Consider the following 23,517-nt stretch of genomic DNA (forward strand, 5'->3'; position numbering starts at 1 on the left):
ACATGAAGCAGAAGGATCTCTGGGGCCTCATTTCAGCCTGGCCTACTTGTGAGCTCCACGTTCAGTGAGACACCATGTATCAAAAAATCAAGGTAGATATCATCGACACAAACAAACAAACAAATACAACAACAACAACAACAGCAACAAACTTCTGAGTTTAATCTTTGGTTGCACATATGTCTACTGCGTGTACACACACTCACATGAACATGGTACATATAAGGCACTTTCGATGACAGGTTAGAGGAAGGGAAGAAGGAACACTAGTGTGCAGGCGGAGGGTTGGTTTCCAAAGAAAGAATCCTCCACCCAAAAACAAAACAACCCAGCCATTGTTGTTACCTTTGATCTTCGTGAAGTAGGAAGTGAGGTCATTGGCTGTGGCAGAAGTTAAAGTTTATAAGAACAACAAAAAACCAGCCTTCCAATGGCGGGTGACAAGTAAGCAGCCTCAACTCTCGTTAAGAAATATCTAATTGCCCAAAGTCCAGAATAAGCGGAGTCACTGCCTGTGCGGGAGGTCGTACTGAAGGGATTATTTCGTATTTCTTAAAACTGTTTTTCCTCTTGTGTGCAGGTGTGCATGGAAGCCAGAGGTCATAGGTATCTTCCTTTACATCCTTTTTTTTGAAAAAGCGGTCTCTCACTGAACCTGCAACTTACCCCGATCCTGAAGAGGCTGGTTGGTTAGTAACCTGAAGGATCTTCCTGTCATACTTCCCCAGCTGGATGCATGCGTGTGTGTTATAACACTTGAGTCTTACAGGATGCAGGGGAATCAAACCCAGGTTTCACGTCTGTGCAGCAAGCAGTTTACTAACGGGCTACCTTCCCAGCCCCTTGTGGACATGAGACAGTATTTCAAGCATTTGAATTGTCTACAAAACTAGGTTGAGAAAGGACGTCTGCTGTCTCCCATTGCTAGTGTTCCCAGAGGTCGCCATCGTCACTGTCCTGTGGCGGTGAAACACAGAGGTGACATCACTCAGCCTGCTCAGTCGCAGTTCCCACTGGACCCTCAAACCCCACATGGCGTAGCTTACCCGTTTGTCTCCGACTGAATGAGAGCGGCACAGCCCTCGCGGTCTCCTCCAGCTATTTCTAAACTAGGGAGACCGTCCAGGGTCTCCTCGTATTTCATTGGTTTTGACAGATGAGTTAAGCAATGAGGTATGCTCAGGCTGGAGATAAGCGATTGCCCTGTAAGTGTGAGGACCAGAATTTGATACAGCACCCAAGTGAAAACAGCTGGTGCCTACTGCAATCCGGCACTGAGGGCGTGGAGACAATGGAGCACCACCTGCGATCAGATGGCCAGAGGGCGTCTAGCCTCCTTGGTGATTTCATGGCATTCTGGGCCTGAGATGGCCTGGACATTGTTTTCTGGTCTCTGTCCCTATGCATATAAATGCTTGCATGAACACCGCAGCGTGTGCAGGGCATTTGGCTGTGAGAACCACCCCATACCTTACGGCTGAAGAAACATGGTCCTTTCACTTCAAATCAAATACATGAGTGCCCCCAAAGCTAGCACATTTGAATTTTATTCATTTCCCCCCCACTATGACTTTGGATCAGAATCGACTCCTCCTTAAAATCTCTCCATTCACTATTTTTGGAGTGGTTGACTAATTCAGAAATGAACAGTAGGCATCTTACAGAGCCAGACACTCAGGATTTCAGCGTGGTGTGCCAGGCATTCAGGAGATCAGTGCTGAGCTGTCAGTCCCTCCACCCCTTTGCAACACTGTAACAAATACATGAGAAACAAATACATGAGAATCCACCACCTGGGGTGGGACACTCTGACCATAGAAAACAATTCTTTTCCTATAGGGTTAAGGTTAGATTAGGGAAAAATCAGTTTCTCTCCATGAGATCCCAAATGTCAATCTCCCAGGGGAAACTAAAAACATTCTATCGACCCCTCCCCCACTTCCTATCAGCTGCCTTTAACTGCCAACTTGACACACTCTAGAGTCACAGAGAAGAGGTCCCTGATTGAGGCATTATCTACATCAGATTGGCCTCCAGCACGCCTATGGGAGAGTGTCTTCATGACTAATAGTGGCCCAGCGATGGGCTGGAGACAGCTCAGTGCTTAGGGCGTTGATTTCCCACTCAGAGGATCTGGGTTTGATTCCAAACACCCACATGGCCAGCCACCATCTGGAATTCCAGTTCTCACACCCTCTTTGGGCCTCGAAGGGCACTAGGTCTGCAAGTGGTAAATAACATACTTGCAGGGGAATCCCCACCCACACACAATAAAATAATAAATGAAATAAATAAAATAAAACAACATGTTTTAGAGAAGAAGGCTAGCTAAGCATGAGCCATCAGAGCAGCATTCCTGCACTGTTCTGCCTCCAGGTTCCTGTCTTGGTTCCTCTCACTGAGGGACTATGATCAAGTCAAGCATGGAGTCAAATAAATCTTTTCTTCCTTTGTTGCTTTTTTTTTTGGTGAAAGAAACAAAAAAAGGAAACTAGAACATCCCAACACACACACACACACACACACACACACACACACCACACACACACACACAAACACACAGAGAGAGAGAGAGAGAGATAGAAGAAGGATAATGTTTTCAATGTAGTTGCCATTTCATTTTGCACAGAGCATAGTTATTTTTTTCCATCTTTATTAAATTGGGTTTTTCTTTACATTTCAAATGTTATTCCCTTTCCGGTTTCCATGCCAACATCCCCTAACCCCTCCTCCCTTCTATATGGTGTTCCCTCCCAATCCTCCTCCCATTACCGCTCTCCCTCAACAATCACGTTCACTGGGGTTCAGTCTTGGCAGGACCAGGGCTTCCCCTTCCACTGATGCTCTTACTAGAATATTCATTGCTACCTATGAGGTTGGAGCCCAGGGTCAGTCCATGTATAGTCTTTGGGTAGTGGCTTAGTCCCTGGAAGCTCTGGTTGGTTGGCATTGTTGTTCATATGGGGTCTCGAACCCCTTCAGATCTTTCAGTCCTTTCTCTGGTTCCTTCAATGGGTGTCCCGTTCTCAGTTCAGTGGTTTGCTGCTGGCATTCGCCTATGTATTTGCCATATTCTGGCTTTGTCTCTCAGGAGAATCTGCATCCGGTTCCTGTTAGCCTGCACTTCTTTGCTTCATCCAGTTTGGTGGCTGTATATGTATGGGCCACATGTGGGGCAGGCTCTGAATGGGTGTTCCTTCAGCCTCCGTTCTAAACTTTGCCTCCCAATTCCCTGCCAAGGGTATGCTTGTTCCCCTTTTAAAGAAGCATTCGCATTTTGGTCATCTTTCTTGAGTTTCATGTGTTCTGTGCATCTAGGGTAATTCGAGCATTTGGGCTAATATCCACTTATCAATGAGTGCATACCATGTGTGTTTTTCTGTGATTGGGTTACCTCACTCAGGATGATATTTTCCAATTCCATCCATTTGCCTATGAATTTCATAAAGTCATTGTTTTTGATAGCTGAGTAGTATTCCATTGTATAGATGTACCACATTTTCTGTATCCATTCCTCTGTTGAAGGGCATCTGGGTTCTTTCCAGCTTCTGGCTATTACAAGTAAGGCTGCTATGAACATAGTGGAGCATGTGTCTTTGTTGTATGTTGGAGCATCTATTGGGTATATGCCCAAGAGAGGAATAGCTGGGTCCTCAGGTAGTGCAATGTCCAGTTTTCTGAGGAACCCCCAGACTGTTTTCCAGAATGGTTGTACCAGTCTGCAATCCCACCAACAATGGAGGAGTGTTCTTCTTTCTCCGCATCCTCGCCAGCATCTGCTGTCTCTGGAGTTTTTGATCTTAGCCATTCTGACTGGTGTGAGGTGGAATCTCAGGGTTGTTTTGATTTGCATTTTTTCCTTATGACTAAAAGATGTTGAACATTTCTTTAGGTGCTTCTCAGCCATTCGGCATTCCTCAGCTGTGAATTCTTTGTTTAGCTCTGAACCCCATTCCTTAATAGGGTTATTTGACTCCCTGAGGTCTAACTTCATGACTTCTTTGTATATTTTAGATATAAGCCCTCTATCAGTTGTAGGATTAAGTAAAGATCTTTTCCCAATCTGTTGGTTGCCGTTTTGTCCTAACCACAGTGTCCTTTGCCTTACAGAAGCTTTGCAGTTTCATGAGATCCCATTTGTTGATTCTTGATCTTTGAGCATAAGCCATTGGTGTTTTGTTCAAGAAATTTTTTCCGGTGCCCATGTGTTCCAGATGCTTCCCCACTTTTTCTTCTATTAGTTTGAGTGTGTCTGGCTTGATGTGGAGGTCCTTGATCCACTTGGACTTAAGCTTTGTACAGGGTGATAAGCATGGATCGATCTCCATTCTTCTACATGTTGACCTCCAGTTGAACCAGCACCATTTGCTGAAAATGCTATCTTTTTTCCATTCCTTTGTCAAAAATCAAGTGACCATAGGTGTGTGGGTTCATTTCTGGGTCTTCAATTCTATTCCACTGGTCTATCTGCCTGTCTCTGTACCAATACCATACAGTTTTTTTTTTTCTTAAATCACTATTGCTCTGTAATACTGCTTGAGTTCAGGGATAGTGATTCCCCCTGAAGTCCTTTTATTGTTGAGGATAGTTTCAGCTATCCTGGGTTTTTTGTTATTCCAGATGAATTTGCAAATTGTTCTAGCTCTATGAAGAATTGGATTGGTATTTTGATGGGGATTGCATTGAATCTGTAGATTGCTTTTGGTAAAATGGCCATTTTTACTATATTAATCCTGCCAATCCATGAGCATGGGAGATCTTTCCATCTTCTGAGGTCTTCTTCAATTTCTTTCTTCAGAGGCTTGAAGTTCTTATCACACAGATGCTTGGTTAAAGTCACACTGAGGTACTTTCTATTTTTTGGGACTATTATGAAGGGTGTCATTTCCCTAATTTCTTTCTCAGCTTGTTTCTCTTTTGTATAGAGGAAGGCTACTGAGTTATTTGAGTTAGTTTTATACCCAGCCACTTTGCTGAAGGTGTTTATCAACTTTAGTAGTTCTCTGGTGGAACTTTTGGTATCATTTAAATATACTATCATATCATCTGCAAATAGTGATATTTTGACTTTTTCCTTTCCCATCTGTATTCTTTGATCTCCTTTTGTTGTCTGATTGCTCTGGCTAGGACTTTGAGAACTATATTGAATAAGTAGGGAGAGAGTGGGCAGCCTTGTTTAGTCCCTGATTTTAGTGGGATTGCTTCAAGTTTCTCTCCATTTAGTTTAATGTTAGCTACTGGTTTGCTGTATATGGCTTTTATTATGTTTAGGTATGGGCCTTGAATTCCTGTTCTTTTCAGTACTTTTATCATGAATGGGTGTTGGATTTTGTCAAATGCTTTCTCAGCATCTAATGAAATGATCATGTGGTTTTTATCTTTCAGTTTGTTTATATAATGGATTATGTTGGTTTTCCGTATATTAAACTGTTGCTTCTGTCTCTGTCCCGCAGAAAGGAGCAATGACACAGCGTTCTTCTCAAAGCAGTTTATTCAGGAACCTTTCTTTCTGCATGCAAGCAGCAATCTCCCTTTTCTTCCCTTCCTCCTCCCCAGCCCCCAAGCACACTCCCTTATATCCTCCCTCAACTCCGCCTCCTCAGTCCAGACTTTGTAGTCTCAGTTCATAGGTCACATGGCCTGATCTTGTGTCATGGTGAGCCTGCGCAGCTCTCACAATGGACATGGCTAGTTTCAGGTGTGTGAGGAAGTCAGGTGCTACTCATGAGACTTAGCTGCAGTCCCGGGCGCCATCTTGGGACTGCCGCCACACCCGCTCCCCACATTAAACCATCCCTGCATGCCTGGCATGAAGCCTACTTGATCGTGATGGATGATTGTTTTGATGTGTTCTTGGATTCGTTTGCAAGAATTTTATTGAGTATTTTGCATTGATATTCATAAGGAAATTGGTCTGAAGTTCTCTTTCTTTGTTGGGTCTTTTGTGTGGTTTAGGTATAAGAGTAATTGTGGCTTCATAGAAGGAATTTGGTAGCGCTCCATCTGTCTCAATTTTGTGGAATAGTTTGGATAGTATTGGTATGAGGTGTTCTATGAAGGTCTGATAGAATTCTGCACTGAACCCATCTGGACCTAGGCTCTTTTTGATTGGGAGACTTTTAATGACTGCTTCTATTTCTTTAGGTTGTTATGGGGTTTATCTGTTCCTGATTTAACTTCAGTACCTGGTATCTGTCTAGGAAATTGTCCATTTCCTGAAGATTTTCAGGTTTTGTTGAATATAGGTTTTTGTAGTAGGATCTGATGATTTTTTGAATTTCCTCTGATTCTGTTGTTATGTCTCCCTTTTCAATTCTGATTTTGTTAATTTAGACACACTCTCTGTGTCCTCTCGTTAGTCTGGCTAAGGGTTTGTCTATCTTGTTGATTTTCTCAAAGAACAAGCTTTTGTTCTGTTGATTCTTTGTATAGACCTTTTTGTTTCTACTTGGTTGATTTCAGCTCTGAGTTTGATTATTTCCTGCCATCTACTCCTCCTGGGTGTATTTGCTTCTTTTTGTTCTAGAGCTTTTAGGTGTGCTGTCAAGCTGCTGATATATGCTCTCTCCTGTTTCTTTCTGCAGGCACTCAGAGCTATGAGTTTTCCTCAGCACAGCTTTCATTGTGTCCCATAAGTTTGGGTATGTTGTACCTTCATTTTCATTAAATGCTAAGAAGTCTTTAATTTCTTTCTTTATTTCTTCCTTGACCAGGTTATCATTGAATAGAGCATTGTTCAGCTTCCATGTATATGTGGGCATTCTTTCCTTATTGTTATTGAAGACCAGCTTTACCCCATGGTGGTCTGATAGGACGCATGGGATTATTTCTATCTTTCTGTATCTGTTGAGGCCTGTTTTGTGCCCAATTATATGGTCAGTTTTGGAGAAAGTACCGTGAGGTGGTGAGAAGAAGGTATATCCTTTTGTTTTAGTATAGAATATTCTATAAATATTTGTTAAGTCCATTTGGTTCATAACTTCTGTTAGTGTGTCTATGTCTCTGTTTAATTTCTGTTTCCATGATCTGTCCATTGATGAAAGTGGGACATTGAAATCTCCTACTATTATTGTGTGAGGTGCAATGTGTGCTTTGAGCTTTAATAAGGTTTCTTTTATGTATGTAGGTGCCCTTGTATTTGGAGCATAGATATTTAGGATTGAGCGTTCCTCCTGGGGGATTTTTCCTTTGATGAATATGAAATGTCCTTCCTTATCTTTTTTGATGACTTTTGGTTGAAAGTCGATTTTATTCGATATTAGAATGTCTATTCCAGCTTGCTTCTTCAGACCATTTGCTTGGAAAGTTGTTTTTCCAGCCTTTTACTCTGAGGTAGTGTCTGTCTTTGTCTCTGAGGTGTGTTTCCTGTAGTCCTCATTGCATATCCAGTTTGTTAATCTATGTCTTTTTTATTGGGGAATTGAGTCCATTGATGTTGAGAGATATTAAGAAATAGTGATTGTTGCTTCCTGTTATCTTTGTATTTTGAGGTGAGATTATGTTTGTATGCTTGTCTTCTTTTTGTTTTTTTGCAAAACAATTAGTTTTTTGCCTTTTCTAGGGTGTAGCTTGCCTCCTTGTGTTGGGCTTTACCATTTATTATCCTTTGTAGGGCTGGATTTGTAGAAAGTTATTGTGTAAATTTGGTTTTGTCATGGAATATCTTGGTTTCTCCATCTATGATAATTGATGGTTAATTTGCTGGATACAGTAACCTGGGCTGGCATTTGTGTCCTTTTAGGGTGTGTATGACATCTGTCCAGGGTCTTCTGGCTTTCATAGTCTCTGGTGAGAAGTCTGGTGTAATTCTTATAGGTCTGCCTTTATATGTCACTTGACCTTTTTCCCTTACTGCTTTTAATATTCTTTCTTTATTTTGTGCATTTGGTGTTTTGACTATTATGTGACGGGAGGAGTTTCTTTTGTCGTTCAATCTATTTGGAGTTCTTTAGGCTTCTTGTATGTTTATGGACATCTCTTTCTTTAGGTTAGGGAAGTTTTCTTCTATGATTTTGTTGAAGATATTTACTGGTCCTTTGATTTGGGAGTCTTCACTCTCTTCTATACCTATTATCCTTAGGCTTGATCTTCTCAATGTGTCCTGGATTTCCTGTATGTTTTGGGTGTCGATGATTTCTATGGACTCTTCTGCTCCTGAGATTCTCTCTTCCATCTCTTGTATTCTGTTGGTGATGCTTGTGTCTACGGCTCCTTATCTCTTCCTTTGGTTTTCTATATCCAGGGTTGTCTCTCTTTGTGCTTTCTTTATTGTTTCTATTTCCATTTTTAATTCCTTCACCTGTTTGATTGTGTTTTCCTGTAATTCTTTCAGGGATTTTTGTGTTTCCTCTCTAGGGCTTCTACTTGTTTACTTGTGTTTTCCTGCATTTCTCTAAGGGAGTTCTTTATGTCTTTCTTAAAGTCCTCCATCATCATAATCAAATGTGATTTTAAATCTAGATCTTGTTTTTTTTTTTTTTGGTGTATTTGGATATTCAGTGTTTGCTTTGGTGGGAGAATTGGGCTCTGATGATGCCATGTAGTGTTGGTTTCTGTTGCTTGGGTTCCTGTGCTTGCCTCTCGCCATCAGGTTGTCTCTTGTGTTACCTTGTTCTGCTATTTCTGACAGAGGCTTGACCGTCCTATAGGCCTGTGTCAGGAGTGCTGTAGACCTGTTTTCCTGTTCTCTTTCAGCCAGTTATGGGAACAGAGTGTTCTGTTTTCAGGTGTGTAGTTGTTCCTGTCCACTGGCTTTCAGCTGTTCCTGTGGTTGTGTGTCCTGAGTCCACCAGGCAGGTCACTTGGAGCAGAAAAGTTGGTCTTACTTCTGGTTTCGGGCCTGAAGTCGCTCCTAGGGGCTTGGTTTCAGCTCTCTGTGAGGGCAGCAACCAGAAGGGCCTACTTCTGGGTCTCTGTGCACAGGTCTCTGGAGCTAGGTGTTTTCCTCTAGATTCAGAAATGTGGGCAGAAAGTGGTCTCCTCTGGTTTCTCAGGCATGTCCCCCTCTGAAGGCCTAGCTCTCCCTCCAATGGGATTTGGGTGCAGGGAGCTGTTTGACTGGGTCTGTTCAGATCCGGGCACAGTCTGGACCGCAGCGCTCCTGCAGCTTGACTGCCCCATCTTCCTGTTCCCAGAGGCCCTATACAGTTTCCTCTTGTGCCAGGGATGTGGGTAAAGGTGGGGCAGAAGTGGCAGTCTTTCCTGCCCTGTAGTCTCAGGATTGTCCACAGATCTGGGCGATGAGCTCTCTCTCCCAGGGGGTTTGGTTGCAGGGAGCTGTGGGCTGGGATCAGCGAGGTTCGGGAGCCAGCTAGAAACCGCCAGAGCATAGTTATATTAAAGCACTTCATTGTTTAGTGCTGGGGTTGCATCTTAATGGTGGTGTCATCAGAGGTCAAAAGAGGGCACCGATACTGGAGTCGTAGATGGCTGTGAGTCATCTATATGTGAGTGTAAGGGCTGGGCATCAAACCCAGGTCCTCTGAAAGAATAACAGGTGCTCATAATGGCTAAGTCCTCTATCCAGCCACTGGGATCTTCTTACACTCTTTGAGTGGTTGAGATGTTCACTAAGGTGAAGAAAGATGGGGAAGGGCATTCAGCAATGTTCTCTGTAGGTGGAGGTTGGCAGAGGAAAAGCTGAAATAGGAGCGAGGATGAGGAGCTTTAAAAGATAGGAGAGTGGCGCTCATCAAACTCCAGTAAAGTCATCCTTTTGCTATCCTATATTCTGCATGTGAATTGCATATTAGTTTTGACTTACATTTTTCTATGTGTATGTGAGTAGGTGGATGCATGTGCATGCATGTACATGTGGAGGTCAGCGGCCAACCTTATGGAGTCATTCTTCAGGAACCTAGGTCATGACCCCCAAATTCCCAGTGTCCCTGAGTGTCATTGTGGGGTACTGGTCCATTATCTCAATAACAGAATGTGCTACATATGCAGATCCATAATCCAGATAGTGGCTGTTTGTGTTCCCATAACTGTGAGCTTGAGCTGTGAGTTTTAAAGTCCATTCTGTTTTAGGAAGAGCCCAGAGTGAGTTAGAGGAAGAGAGGCACATAGCTCATAGACCAGAGACCAGAACTCTCCAGCGTGTTTTGTTTGGGCTCAGAGCATCTATGGACTCAATTTCATCAAATGATTTTCATGCTAAATTGAAAGTATTTTCATGGGGTGGGGTGGTGTCTTAGTTTGGATTTTATTGCCATAGAGAGACACCATGACCAAGGCAACTCGTATAAAGGCAAACGTTTAATTGGAGCTGGCTTACAGTTTCAGAGGTTTAGTCCATTATCATCATGGCAGGAGCATGGCAGCCTGCAGGTAGACATAGTGCTGGAGAAAGAACTGAGAGCTCTACATCTTGATCCAAAGGCAGACAGAAGGAGGCTGTCTTCTGCAGGGAACCAGGAGGAGGTTCTCTTCTACAATGGGTGATGCATGAGTACTAGGAGACCTCGAAGCCTGCCTACACAGTGATGTACTTCCTATAACAAGGCCACACCTCCTAACAGTGCCACTTCCCACGGGCCATCACAGCTGGAGAGATGGCATGGGGGTTAAGAGTAGTTATTGCTCTTTCTGAGGACCAGGGTTCGATCACAGCATCCACATGATGCCTCATAACTATTGTGGCTTCAGTTCCAGGGTCTCAGATACTGTGGTGGTTTGAATAAAAATGGGTCCCATAGGTTCATAGGGAGAGGCACTATAAGGAGGTGTGGCCTTGATGGAGTAGATGTGGCCTGTTGGAGGATGTGCATCACAAGGGGGCAGGCTTTAAGGTCTCAAATGCTCAAGCCAGGTCTAGGATAAACACTCGCTTTCTGCTTTCTGCAGATCCAGATGTAGACCTCTCAGCTCCTTCTTCAGCACCATGTCTGAGGTGCAGCCATGCTTCCATCAGAGTAGTGGACTAAATGTCTGAACTGTAAGTCAGCCCCAGTTAAATGTTTTCCTTTATCAGAGTTGCTGTGGTCATGGTGTCTCTTCACAGAAATTAAATCCTAACTAAGACTGATGCCTTCTTCTGTCTTCCTTGGTCACCAGGCATGCAAGCGGTGCTCAGAAATACATGTGAGCAAAATACCTGTACACATAAAATATAGTGAAATAACCCGTAAGATACTTTCAGGGACTGAATCTGGTTAGGAGCACTGGCTGCCCAGCACCCACGTGATGGCTCACTCTAGTCTCAGGGGATCCAATGCCCTATTCTGGCCTCTGTGGGCACCAGGAATGCATGTGGTGCACAGACATACAAGCCAGGCATGACATCTATATAAATAAAATAAATAAATATTTAAATTGTATTGTTTTCATACAGGTATGAAAACACATTGGACACATTCCCTCCCTTCCCCCACTCTCTGGCTTTTCCTGTCCCCCTCACCATTAGTGGTCTTTATTCCCTACGATTTTCACTTTACAAACACATTCATGATTTTGTGGGACTGTGAAATCTAGGAACCACAATGAGAGAAAAATGCATGACATTTGTCTTTCTGAGGCTAGTTCCCTTGATATGATTATCTCTACTTGCATCTATTTTCCTATAAATGGCACGATTTTGTTCTCCCTTGTTTTAGTTAGGGTTTTACTGCTGTGAAGAGACACCATGACCAATTCTACTCCTATAAAGGAAAAACATCTCACTGGGGCCCTTTCAGATTTTTTGTTCATTGTCATCATGGTGTGAGGTGTGATGACAAGCAGGCAGACATGGTGCTGGAGAAGGAGTTGAGAGTTCTACATCTGGATCCCCAGCAGTAGAGGGAGACTGTGTTACTCAATGTAGCTTGAGCTCAGGAAATCTTAAGGCCTGCCCCACCCCCCACAGTGACACACTTTATCCAACAAGGCCACACCTACTCCAACAAGGCCACACCTACTCCAACAAGGCCACACCCACTCCAACAAGGCCATTCCCTATGGGCCAAGCATTTAAGCACATGAGTCTATGGGGGCCATTCCTATTCATACCATCACATTCCACTCCCTGGCCCTCATAGACTTGTAGCTATAACATAATGCAGCAGTGCGTTCGGTCCAACTTCAAAAGTCCCCACAGTCTAGAACAGTCTTAACAATGTGTAAGAGTCCAAAAGTTCAAAGTCTCTTCTGATATTTGTGCAATCTCTTAGTTTTAATCGCCTATCAAATCAAAATAAAAAGCAGATCACATACTTCCAACATATAATAGCATAGGATACACATCATTGTTCCAAAACATAGGGATGGGAGCATGGTGAGTAAATATTGGACCAAAGCAAGACTGAACACCAGCTGGGCAGACTCCAAACTCTGCATCACCACGTCTGATGTCAAAGCGGTCTTCAGATCTCCAACTCCCTTCATCTTTGTTGACTGCACCTTTCTCTTGGGCTGGTTCCACTTCCAGTTTGCCGCTTTCCTTGACAGGTATCCCACAGCTTTAACATCTCTAGCATCTTGGGGTCTTCAAGGTAGTCCAGGCCTCAACTTCACAGCTTCACGCAGTGGACTGTTCATGCAAAGACACCCCACCACATGCCTAGCCTCACAGGCTGCCCTTAGTCAAAGAGGGAGATTCCGTAACCCTTTCTATTTTAAAAGTTTTCTTATTTATTCTTTGTAAGCTTCACATCATACACTCATTCCTGCTCATCTCCCCATCTCTGTATGCCCTTGCAACCCCCCCGAAAAAAAACCACACAAATAACAACAAACAACAAAAAAATCATCAAAGCATAGAAAATGTCTCATTGTGGAAGCTGTGGTATGTCAGTGTGTCCCATAGAATATCCCTCTGTCCACACATCCTCACCTGCACATATCCATTGCAATGAGTCATTGGTCTGGTTCAAGATCTTGGGCTTCTGTGACACCATCAATATTGGATCCCCATCGGGACTCCTCCGAGTTATCCTGTGGTTGGTTTTCTTCTATTCTTGACTCTAAGGCCAGAACTATGTACCCTAAGTCCTGCTGCTTTCTGGGATGGAACATGGCCCCCTTGTTAATTACATATCACCAGCTTTCTCTTTTTGATGGTTTCCTTCACTGCCTAAGCTCGGCTGTTCTGGAACTTGCTCTGTAGATCTGGCTGGCCTTGAATTCAGAGATCTCAATGCCTCTGCCTCCTGAGTGCCAGGATTAAAGATCACCACACCTGGCCCTGAGCTTTTCTTCAATTCTTTTGCTTAAGAAGGAAGCTTAGCTGGGTGGGATCTTGCTCCGAGGTTATCACTTCCTTAATCCCATTTAATATCTTTAATCTGTTTATCTCCTTGAACACAGGATTTAACTCCATTGCATTTCCGGGTGCTCCTTCAATCCTCTAACCTCAAATTGTATTTTTCCTTTCTCGACTTGCTCCTTTAAAAAAAAAAAAATCAAACCCCCTTCCTAAGAGTGAACCACACACCTGAGTCTATACTTGGCTATTGAGATTGCCTTTGCCACTGCAATTAATACAAAACTTTATTAATACAAAACTTTATTAATACAAAACTTTATTGGGCATTCACCTCAAGCGAACCTTTTAGACGAGGGCAAGAAGCAGTCAAATTCTTTGCCAAAATATCACAAGAACAGTCTCTAGGCCACACACTAACACTCTTCTCCTCTGAAACCTCTTAAGCCAGATCTCTACAGTTTAAATCCCGCTGTACACCACTGGTTTTCAAGTTCCCACTAGGATCGTCCATTAGGTATAACTTAAAGCATTCGTATGGTTTCCTAACCAAAGTTCCCAAATCCACCTCTCTCCAAATAAACGCATGGTCAGGCATCATTGGAACACCCTACTCCCGGGTACCAATTTCTACCTTACTTAGGCTAACTCATGAAGGAAAACATTTAAGTGGGTCTGGCCTGCAGTTTCAGAGGTTCAACTTATTCTCCTCATGGTGGGAAGCACAGTAGCGTGACACTGGAGAAGGAACTGGGGATCCTACATCTTGATCCTTAGCTAGCAGAAGAAGTATGTGCCACTGGACATAGCTTGAGCATGGGGGACCTTAAAGCCTGTCCCCACAGTGACACACTTCCTCCATTAAGGCTACACCTACTTCGACAAGGCCACACTTCCTAGTAGTGCCACTCCCTATAGGTCAAGCATTCAAATGCTTGAGTCTTTGGGGACCATTCCTATTCAAATCACCACATCCCTTACGGCTGAAGAAACTTGTGCATGTGTGTGTGTGTGTGTGTGTGTGTGTGTGTGTGTGCGCGCGCGCACGCGCGTGCGCGCATGTGTTTGTGTATGTGTGTGTCACCTGCTCTCTCTCTTTCTCTCTCTCCCTCCCTCCCCTCTCCCTCCCCTCCCTCTCCTCTCTCTCTCTCTCTCTCTCTCTCTCTCTCTCTCTCTCTCTCTCTCTCTCTCTCTCTCTCTCTCTCTCTCTCTCTCACACACACACACATTCACATATGGACACAGACAGAGAAATACACACACACACACACACACACACACACACACACACACCACATGAACATATACATCACACACGAGTGGTGCACACACAGCTAAAAATAAATTAAGGGAGTTCTTTCCTTGATGCAGGATTGACTAAGTAATCATGGACAGTGAGCTAAGAACTCTAGACTCCACAGGAAGAAGATGATGAAAAACCACAGACGTTGCCATGGCAGAGGAGACAGGGAGTTCACTCCCAGGCTATCTCCTGGCAACCATTTGACAAGGAGCTGCACTTGACTTTGAATTGCAGGCAAGGCAGCAAACACTTGGGAATCCTTTGCAAGAGAACTTTAATCAAGCTTACCTAGGTGCCCCGAGAGAAGCCCAGATTTATTAATAGAAATTAAATACAATTTCAGACACCCCGCAGCGGACCAATTCCCTAGCCTGGCTAGTTATGAAAGCTGTAAAAGTTCTGTATGTGAAAGCAGTTTCTACTTTCATTTTCTTTTTCTTATTTTTATTAACACTTACTTATATAATAGTGTGTGTGTGTGTGTGTGTGTGTGTGTGTGTGTGTGTGTGTGTGTGTGTCCACTCGAGTGTGATGGCTCATGTGTAGGTCAGAGGATGATTTGAGTCAGTAAATTCTCTTCTTCCATCATTTGGGTCCTGGGGTTTGAACTCAGGTCGTCAGGTTTGGCGGCAGACTCCTTTTACCACTAAATCACCCTATGCCCTATGCCAAGGAAGAGCTTGCTAACTTTATCTGCCAATGACTCTATCCCAGAGACCAGAGGCTAAGGAACCTAAAGTGCTCTCTGGAATAGAGCTGACCGAAATCTCACCATTGCCCTTGCCTTGATTTTATGGCTCATGGACACAGATACCACAGCACAGGGGAGTGGAACCTGGGCTATACATTGGCATCATAGCAGCTTGAAAACCGTCCCCTCCCCTACCTGAGAGTCAGCGTGTTTGGAAGCACTTTGGCCTTTTTTTTTTTTTTTTTTTTTTTTTTTTTTTTTTTCGGAGCTGGGGACCGAACCCAGGGCCTTGCGCTTCCCTAGGTAAGCGCTCTACCACTGAGCTAAATCCCCAGCCCCTGGCCTTTTCTAAGATCCAGCTGAGGCTGAAAGCCACTAACTTGGAGGAGCTTTGAGGACTAAGATGAACTACAGAAAACCATCGTTCTGTGAAAACACACACTGAGGTTTTTACAGTTGTTTTGGAGTCAAGAGTCTCTCAGTGTAGTCCTGACTGGCTTGTAACTCTCGATAACCCCGGCTGGTCTTGAACTCTCAGATATCTGCCTGCCTCGGCCTCCCAAGTCCTGGGATTAAAGTGTGTGCCACCATGCCTGGCCGTGCCGAGTTTCACATTTACTTTCTGTTAGTCAATAAATGCCCCAGTTATTTTTGACAATGAGAATGTCACTTAAGTTGTCTTTACAAAGCTTTCAATGCTCTGCAAATTCACCGGTAGATTTCCTTCCTTGGTTCTTTCCCAACCTCTCCCCTTTTGTTTTTTTTTAAAGCAAAAATCTTTCTTGTTTGTATTCCAGAGGTAACTCTTTTGATAGCCTGGGGTGTGCCCATTCAGACTTTCCCCGCTGCTGTTCAATACACAGAGACACAGACTTCATGTATGTGTACATGTTTGTGATGGTGTGTGTATGGAGATGTATGCATGTATGCATGTGTGTGCATATATGTTTGGAGGCCAGAGGTGGACCTTAGTGGTTGTTCCTCAGGATGATGTCCAGCTTATATTTTGAGACAGGATCTCTCATTGAATGTGGAGCTCACCTATTCAGCTAGGCTGGCTGACCAGTGAGCCCCAGGGATCCCTCCTCTCTCCATTTCCTCAGCGTTGGAGTTACATGGATGTATCACCAGGCCTGGCTGGTTTTTTTTTTTTTTTTACATGAGTTTTAGGGGATACTCAGGTCTTCAAGCTGGGTGGTGGTGGCACACACCTCTGATCCCAGCACTCAGGAGGCAGAGGCAGAGGCAGAGGCAGAGGCAGAGGCAGAGGCAGAGGCAGAGGCAGAGGCAGAGGCAGAGGCAGAGGCAGAGGCAGAGGCAGAGGCAGAGAGGCAGAGAGGCATAGGGAGAGGCAAAGGCAGAGAGGCAGAGAGGCAGAGGCAGAGAGGGGAGGAGAGGCAGAGGGGAGGAGGAGAGAGAGAGGCAGAGGAGAGAGAGGCAGAGAGGCAGAGAGGCAGAGAGGCAGAGAGGCAGAGAGGCAGAGAGGCAGAGGGCAGAGAAGCAGAGAAGCAGAGAGGCAGAGAGAGAGGCAGAGGAGAGAGAGGCAGAGAGGCAGAGAGGGGAGAGGCAGAGGAGGCAGAGAGGCAGAGAGGCAGAGAGGCAGAGAGGCAGAGAGGCAGAGAGGCAGAGAAGCAGAGAAGCAGAGAGGCAGAGAGAGAGGCAGAGGAGAGAGAGGCAGAGAGGCAGAGAGGCAGAGAGGCAGAGAGGCAGAGAGGCAGAGAAGCAGAGAAGCAGAGAGGCAGAGAGAGAGGCAGAGGAGAGAGAGGCAGAGAGGCAGAGATGCAGAGAGGCAGAGAGGCAGAGAGGCAGAAGGCAGAGAGTGAGAGAGGCAGAGGCAGAGGCAGAAAGGCAGAGGCAGAGAGACAGAGACAGATGCAGAGGCAGTGGGAGAGGCAGAGAGGAGAGAGGCAGAGGCAGAGAATGCAGAGGCAGAGGCAGAGAGGCAGAGAAGGAGAGGAGAGTAGAAGAGAGGCAGAGAGAGAGAGGCAGAGAGGCAGAGAGGCAGAGAGACAGAGAGGCAGAGAGGCAGAGAGGCAGAGAGGCAGAGGCAGAGAGGCAGAGAAGCAGAGAGGCAGAGAGAGAGGCAGAGGAGAGAGAGGCAGAGAGGCAGAGAGGCAGAGAGGCAGAGAGGCAGAGAGGCAGAGAGGCAGGAGAGGCAGAGAGAGGCAGAGAGGCAGAGAGGCAGAGAGGCAGAGCAGAGGCAGAGGCAGGTGGATCTCTGTGAGTTCAAGGTCTGCCTTGTCTGCATGCAGAATGAGTTCCAGGATAGCCAGAGTTACAGACAGAGAAACAAAATAAAACAAAACGAGCAAAAAAGCACCAAATCCCAAACAATAACAACAACAACAGCAGCTCAGGCCCTCATGCTCAGGTGACATGGTCAGCTCCTGCTTTCTTTCTGACTGAGCAGTCTCCCCAGCCCTTTGGCTCTTGAACATACATTTTAGTCAGCCAGTCAACCTATAATCTTGCTTGATGTGTGACCTAATCTGAAAATACCATCTATACACATTTTCATCAAGCTCAAGGCTGTTAGCATTGTATCAACATTGGAACGAAGGCCGTTTGGGTAAGATGCGTCTAAGCCTTCTCTAATTCTGAACACCAGGTAGTACACTAACACTGTTGGGGGCCCATTGTCAACAGCGAAACTATCATCAAAAACAGGAAATGCTGGAGAGATGATATAGTGGTTAAGAGCACACATCACTCTTAGGGGAAGACCTGAGTTTGGTTCCCAGCACCCACATCAGACGACTCACAACCACCTGCATCTCTAGTTCTAAGGGAGCCTACATGACTAGGTCCTGTGCTCCTATTCTCTCTCTCTCTCTCTCTCTCTCTCTCTCTCTCTCTCTCTCTCTCTCTCACACACACACACACACACACACACACACAACTAAAAGTTAAATAAGTCTTTAAATTATTTTTTTTTAAATAACAAAACTATGGAGAAAATGTGGCACTAAATAAACTGCAGAAAAGACACCTAGAGTGTTTTTTTTTGTTGTTGTTGTTTGGCCTCCACTGGAAATATGTTTTGAAGATTCATATTTTCTACTTCTCTGTGCATTATCTGTGAACGACTCTAAGCAGTCTGGTATTGATTTGAGGGGTTACGAACACGTTTGAGCAAGTTGGCAAATTTACAAATATTAAATCTGTAAACAGAGGAGATTGACTACTTAGTTTGATCAGCATGGTGATACGGGGGTTGGGGAGGGATTGACTGAAGGAATTGAATTATGGGCTGGAGAGATGACTCATCCATTAAGAGTCCTTGCTGCTCTTATAAAAGACCTGAATTTGATTTCTAAAACCCCAGCTACTCTGGCTTCAAGGGATCTGATGCCCCCTTCTGGCTGCCAAAGGCACCTGCATATACGCACACCTACGTGTACGTAATTTTAAAAAAAATTGTAAAAATTTGATCAGGATCGTAAGGATGTCTTTTCTTGATACGTGCACGTGCGTAGGCCAGAGGGAGGTCAACTTATTTTCACCTTTTTTGTTTGTTTGTTTTTGTTATTATTTTTTGAGACAGGGATTCCCCCCGTGTATCCCTGGCTGTCCTGAAACTGCTCTGTCATGCTAGGATTAAAGGCTCAGGCTACTACTAGCCCGGCCCACTCTGTTTTCTGAGTCGGGGAGTCTCCCTGGTCTGGGACTCACTAAGTAGGCTAGACTGTCTGGCTAGTGAGACGCAGGGATCTGCCTGCCTCTGTCTCCTCAGAGCTGAAATTTCAAGTGTACGTGACCACTCCTAGCTTTGAAAAACGTGGGTTCTGGGAATTGAACTCTGGTCCTCACACTTTGCAAGGCAAGCACTTTCCCTGCCGAGCCATCTTTCCAGCCTGTCACACCCCACCCACTCCTCACTCCTGTTTACTGCTGACGGTATCACGTGCTCGTCTCTGCTCGTCTGACTGTGGGACCCATGCATCTGAACTCCTGGGGGATGGGCTGGAAGTTACAAGTTACGTGCCTCTGGTTGAAAATCAAGTTAAGAAACCTTTTTGTATTATATCGGTCTTAGTGAATTGGGTGGAATGAGTGTTTAGGGCAGAGTTGGAAGGAAGGAAACTGTGTTTGTGACTGTGTTACACAGGCCTGAGTGAGTGTGAATGTGGTCAGAGGAGGTTGGAGGACCACTTAATGGTGTTTGTTCTCTCCTGCTACCATTGTGTATCCTAGGGAATCAGGATGATGGGACTTAGGTCATTAGGCATGGCAGCAAGGGCCCTTACTAGCTGAGCCAGCTTGCCCGCATTAGTCTTTTCATTTCTAACATTAGCATACAGAGTGCTGGGGTTCATCCTGGCATTTCCTGGAGAAAGGACAGTGTAGCAATGCCACTTTGATGGCTGGTGCTTAGCTAGCCTTCTTTTTAAATATTTTATTTTATTTCTTTTATTTTGGGGGATACTTAGTATCCATGGAGGCCAAAAGAGGGTGTGAGAACTGGAGTTTCAGATAGTTGTGAGCTGCCATTTGGTTGCTTGTAACCAAACCTGGATCCTCTGAAAGAGAAATCGATGCCCTTAACCTCCAAGCCAACTCTCTAGCCCTTAGCTAACTCTCATACATCCTAGGGCCACCTGCCTTAGACGTGCTGCCTTCCGCAGTGGCTGGGCCCTCCTGTATCGGTTAATAATGAAGATGCTGGGTCCTCTCTTTCCTCATTGCCTGTCTCCACCAGCTCCTCTCCTTCCCCTAGTTAGACAACCCCTTCTCAGAAACGAGGCCACCGTAGTTGCACAGAGTCGTCATTAGGAGAGAGAGGCATTTTAAACTGAGCTCTGAGTAGGAGGGAGAGATGAGGGAAGTCTACAGGCAGAAAGACTAATTTAGGCAGGACATTAATAATTAATTAATTAATTTTAAAGACAAGGTCTCACTTTGTATGTTGGGTGCTTCGGAACTTGATATATGGTTCAGGCTGGCCTTGAACTCATCCCGATCCATTTGCCTTTGCCTCCTGAGTGCTAGTGTTAAACATGTGCACACTCACAGTGTTGACCCACCACACTCACGGTGTTGACCCACCACACTCACAGTGTTGACCCCCACACTCACAGTATTGACCCACCACACTCACGGTGCAGGTATTCTTTGCCTTCTTATGCACACGAAGCACAGAGAGGGTTTACTTTTGTTTATGCTTTGTCTTGACACAGGCCCTCACTGCATCACCTAAGCAGGCCTGGCATGCACTAGGTAGCCCAGCCTGGCCTGGAACCCATGGTGGTCTGCCCGCATCAGGCTCCTGGGTACTGGGATAATGTTTGTGTGTAAGTAAACTTCCCAGCAGAATTGTGGCATTTTATCTTGAAGAAAAAAAGGGTACGAAGAAGAAAGAATGGCGGACTGCAGTTCTTGTTGTAGAGCGCTGGGTCCCATCCCCAGCACCACACAATCTGGGCATGTCCCCATATCCCTGTCATTTCAGTGGTGGGGAGATAAAGGAAGAAGAATCATAAGTTCAATACCATTACTGTCTACATCGTAAGTTCAAGGCCAGCATCAGCTACATGAGGACCTGCCTCCATACACTGCCAACCAAAAAATAAATAAAATGAAAAACAGGAAAAAAAAACAAAAGAATGACAGTGAAATAAGATTTTTTGGTGGGGGTGGGGTGGGGTATCTGGGTTGGACTGGGACACCAACCCAACCACAAAACCTTTGACCTACAATCTATCCTGCCTTCAATATATGCTGGGGCAAGGGAGAAGCAGAACTTATGGGAGTGGCCAACCAATGACTGGTCTAATTTGAGGCCTGTGCCACCAGAGGGAACACCTACTTGGGTGAGCAGGAATTAGATAGGCCAGAGAGACCTATGATAGAAAATTAAAAATCAATAAAGTGATTCCTATGATACTCTGCTTGTGGTGGTTTGAATATACTTGGCCCAGGGAGTGACACTATAAGGAGGTGTGACCTTGTTTGAGCAAGTGTGGCTTTGTCTTAGAAAGTGTGTCACTGTGGGGGTGGGCTTTGAGACCCTCCTCCCAGCCTCATGGGAGACAATCTGCACTCCTGTCTTTCTTTGGATGAAGATGTAGAACTCTCAGCTCCTCCTGCACCATGCCTGCCTAGATGCTGCCATGCTCCTGCCTTGATGATAATGGACTGAACTTCTGAACCTGTAAGCCAGCCCCAATTAGATGATGTCCTTTATAAGAGTTGCCTTGGTCATGGTGTCTGTTCACAGCAAGGGAAGCCCTAACTAAGACTGCTATACTCACAGATCACTGCCTAGTTCAATTGTCATCAGAAAGGCTCTACTGGCAGCTGATGGGAGCAGAGGCAAAGACCTAGGCTAAAGTTTAGGCAGAGAGAGAGAGAGAGAGAGAGAGAGAGAGAGAGAGAGAGAGAGAGAGAGAGAGAGAGCGCCTAATTGGGAATCCCCTCAGGCCCCTCCCCTTGGATCTCAGGGAACCCCCAAAGAGGGGGAGGAGAAACTGTAGGAGCCAGAGGGGTCAAGGATAAGAAAAGAGCACCGCCCACAGAATTAACTAAGCAGGGCTCACAGGGACTGAGACAGGAATCACGGAGTCTGCACCGGTCTTCACTAGGTCTTCTGCATGATTGTTATGGTTGTTAACTTAGTGTTCTTACGTGACTCTTAACAGTGCGAGTGGGGTGTCTCTGACTCTTTCATCAGGGACCCTTTCAAAGGCTCTTGGGACCCTTTTCCTCCTACTGGGCTGCCTTGGCCAACCTTGACACGAGGGTGAGTGCCTAGCCTTAGTGCACCTTGTTATGCTGTGCAGTGGCTATTCCATGGGAGACCTGCTCTTTTCTAAAGGGAAACAGAAGAGGGGTGGATATAGGGGGAAGGGGAGGTGGGAGTGGGCTGGGAGGAGAGGAGGGAGGGGACGTAAGGTCGGTAGGTATTGAAGACAAACAAACAAACAAACAAAACCAGTGAGTTGAAAATAACCCAAAAAACCAGAAGTACAAAGATAACAGAGCTGGGACTAAAGAGGTGGCTCAGCGGTTACGAGAACGGATCGATGGCTCTTCCAGAGGTCTTGGGTTCGATTCTTAGCACCCGCATGGCATTTCACAACAGATGTGTTTATAAAAAGATAAAGAGAGGGGGGATATGTTCTACGGAAGTGTAGTCAGGTATGGGGGAAGGAGGTGTCTTGGCGGGCCCTTGCTGAGGCATCCTTTCTCCCTGAGGGACCACACGCAACGAAGGTATCAGTATCCTTCAGAATAGTTTATTCAGGGCATGGGAAGGGGAGTTAAGAGGGTAATAAAGGCAGAGAAAGGCAGAAAGGGAGAGAGAGGTAGAGGAGTAGAGACCAGCCATGAGCACATGGAGAGGTGGAGCAAAAAGAGAAGAGCAAAAAAGAGAGGAGGAGCGAAAGAGAGAGAGAGAGAGAGAGAGAGAGAGAGAGAGAGGGAAACAGGGGCCCCTTTATAGTGAGTCAGGCACACCTGGCTGTTGCCAGGTAACTGTAGGGCAGAGTATATCTGGCTGTTGCCAGGTAACTGTGGGGTGGAACTTAGACAAAATGCTAACAACTGTAACTCCAGCTCCAAGGTAATCTTTTTGGACACCGCACTAATGTAGTGCATAGACATACACACAGGCAAAATACCCACACACATAAAACTAGAAAACAGATCTCAAAAAAGTCTGTAACGATAGCTAAGCTGGTGAAGGTAAGGGGGTGTGGTGAAGAAACTGCTAAAAGGGCCACTCCATTAAGGGGAGGGTTTTTATGGTGGATAAGAAAGAAAATATCCAGAAGCATCTGGAAGGGTCCAGAGCAGAGAGCAAAAGAAACAGACTGGACAAGACCAGGGAAGGGCTGTCTGGGAGAGAAGCCGGAGAATGGGGGACAGGTCACACTGGTTACCAGGAGGACAAGTAGATGGGGGAGGGAAGCTTGTGAGTCAGAAGAGGGTTGGGAGTCTAGGGTAGAAGGATGTGTGGGAGAAGGGCCAGGAGCTAGCATGGGGGCTTTGAAATGTATAACAGTACTCCTACTCTTAGAGACCCCAGGGGCTAGCATGGGCTTTGAAATGCTGATAGACAGACACCACAGGTGTAGGTGTCAGTGAAAAGCCGTTTATCCCTTCTGCCAGGAACAAGGAAAATGACTCCTTTTGGCAGACAAAAAACCTATGAGTTCCCGAGGAAACCCAGCTTTTATCTAACTGGCAGAAATCCTTCTATAATCCAGCTTGAGCTCGTTTCTGGATACATGCACTGCCTGAGATCTAAACTAATAGCCAAATGCTCATAGTTTAAAATAGAATCTTAATGAATTTTCATTTTCTAGGTCTGTGATTCAGTTAAAAGTTCTAAAAAACCAGCAT

Source organism: Rattus rattus, chromosome 10 (genome assembly GCF_011064425.1).
Source record: "Rattus rattus isolate New Zealand chromosome 10, Rrattus_CSIRO_v1, whole genome shotgun sequence".
In the NCBI taxonomy this organism is placed as follows: domain Eukaryota; kingdom Metazoa; phylum Chordata; class Mammalia; order Rodentia; family Muridae; genus Rattus; species Rattus rattus.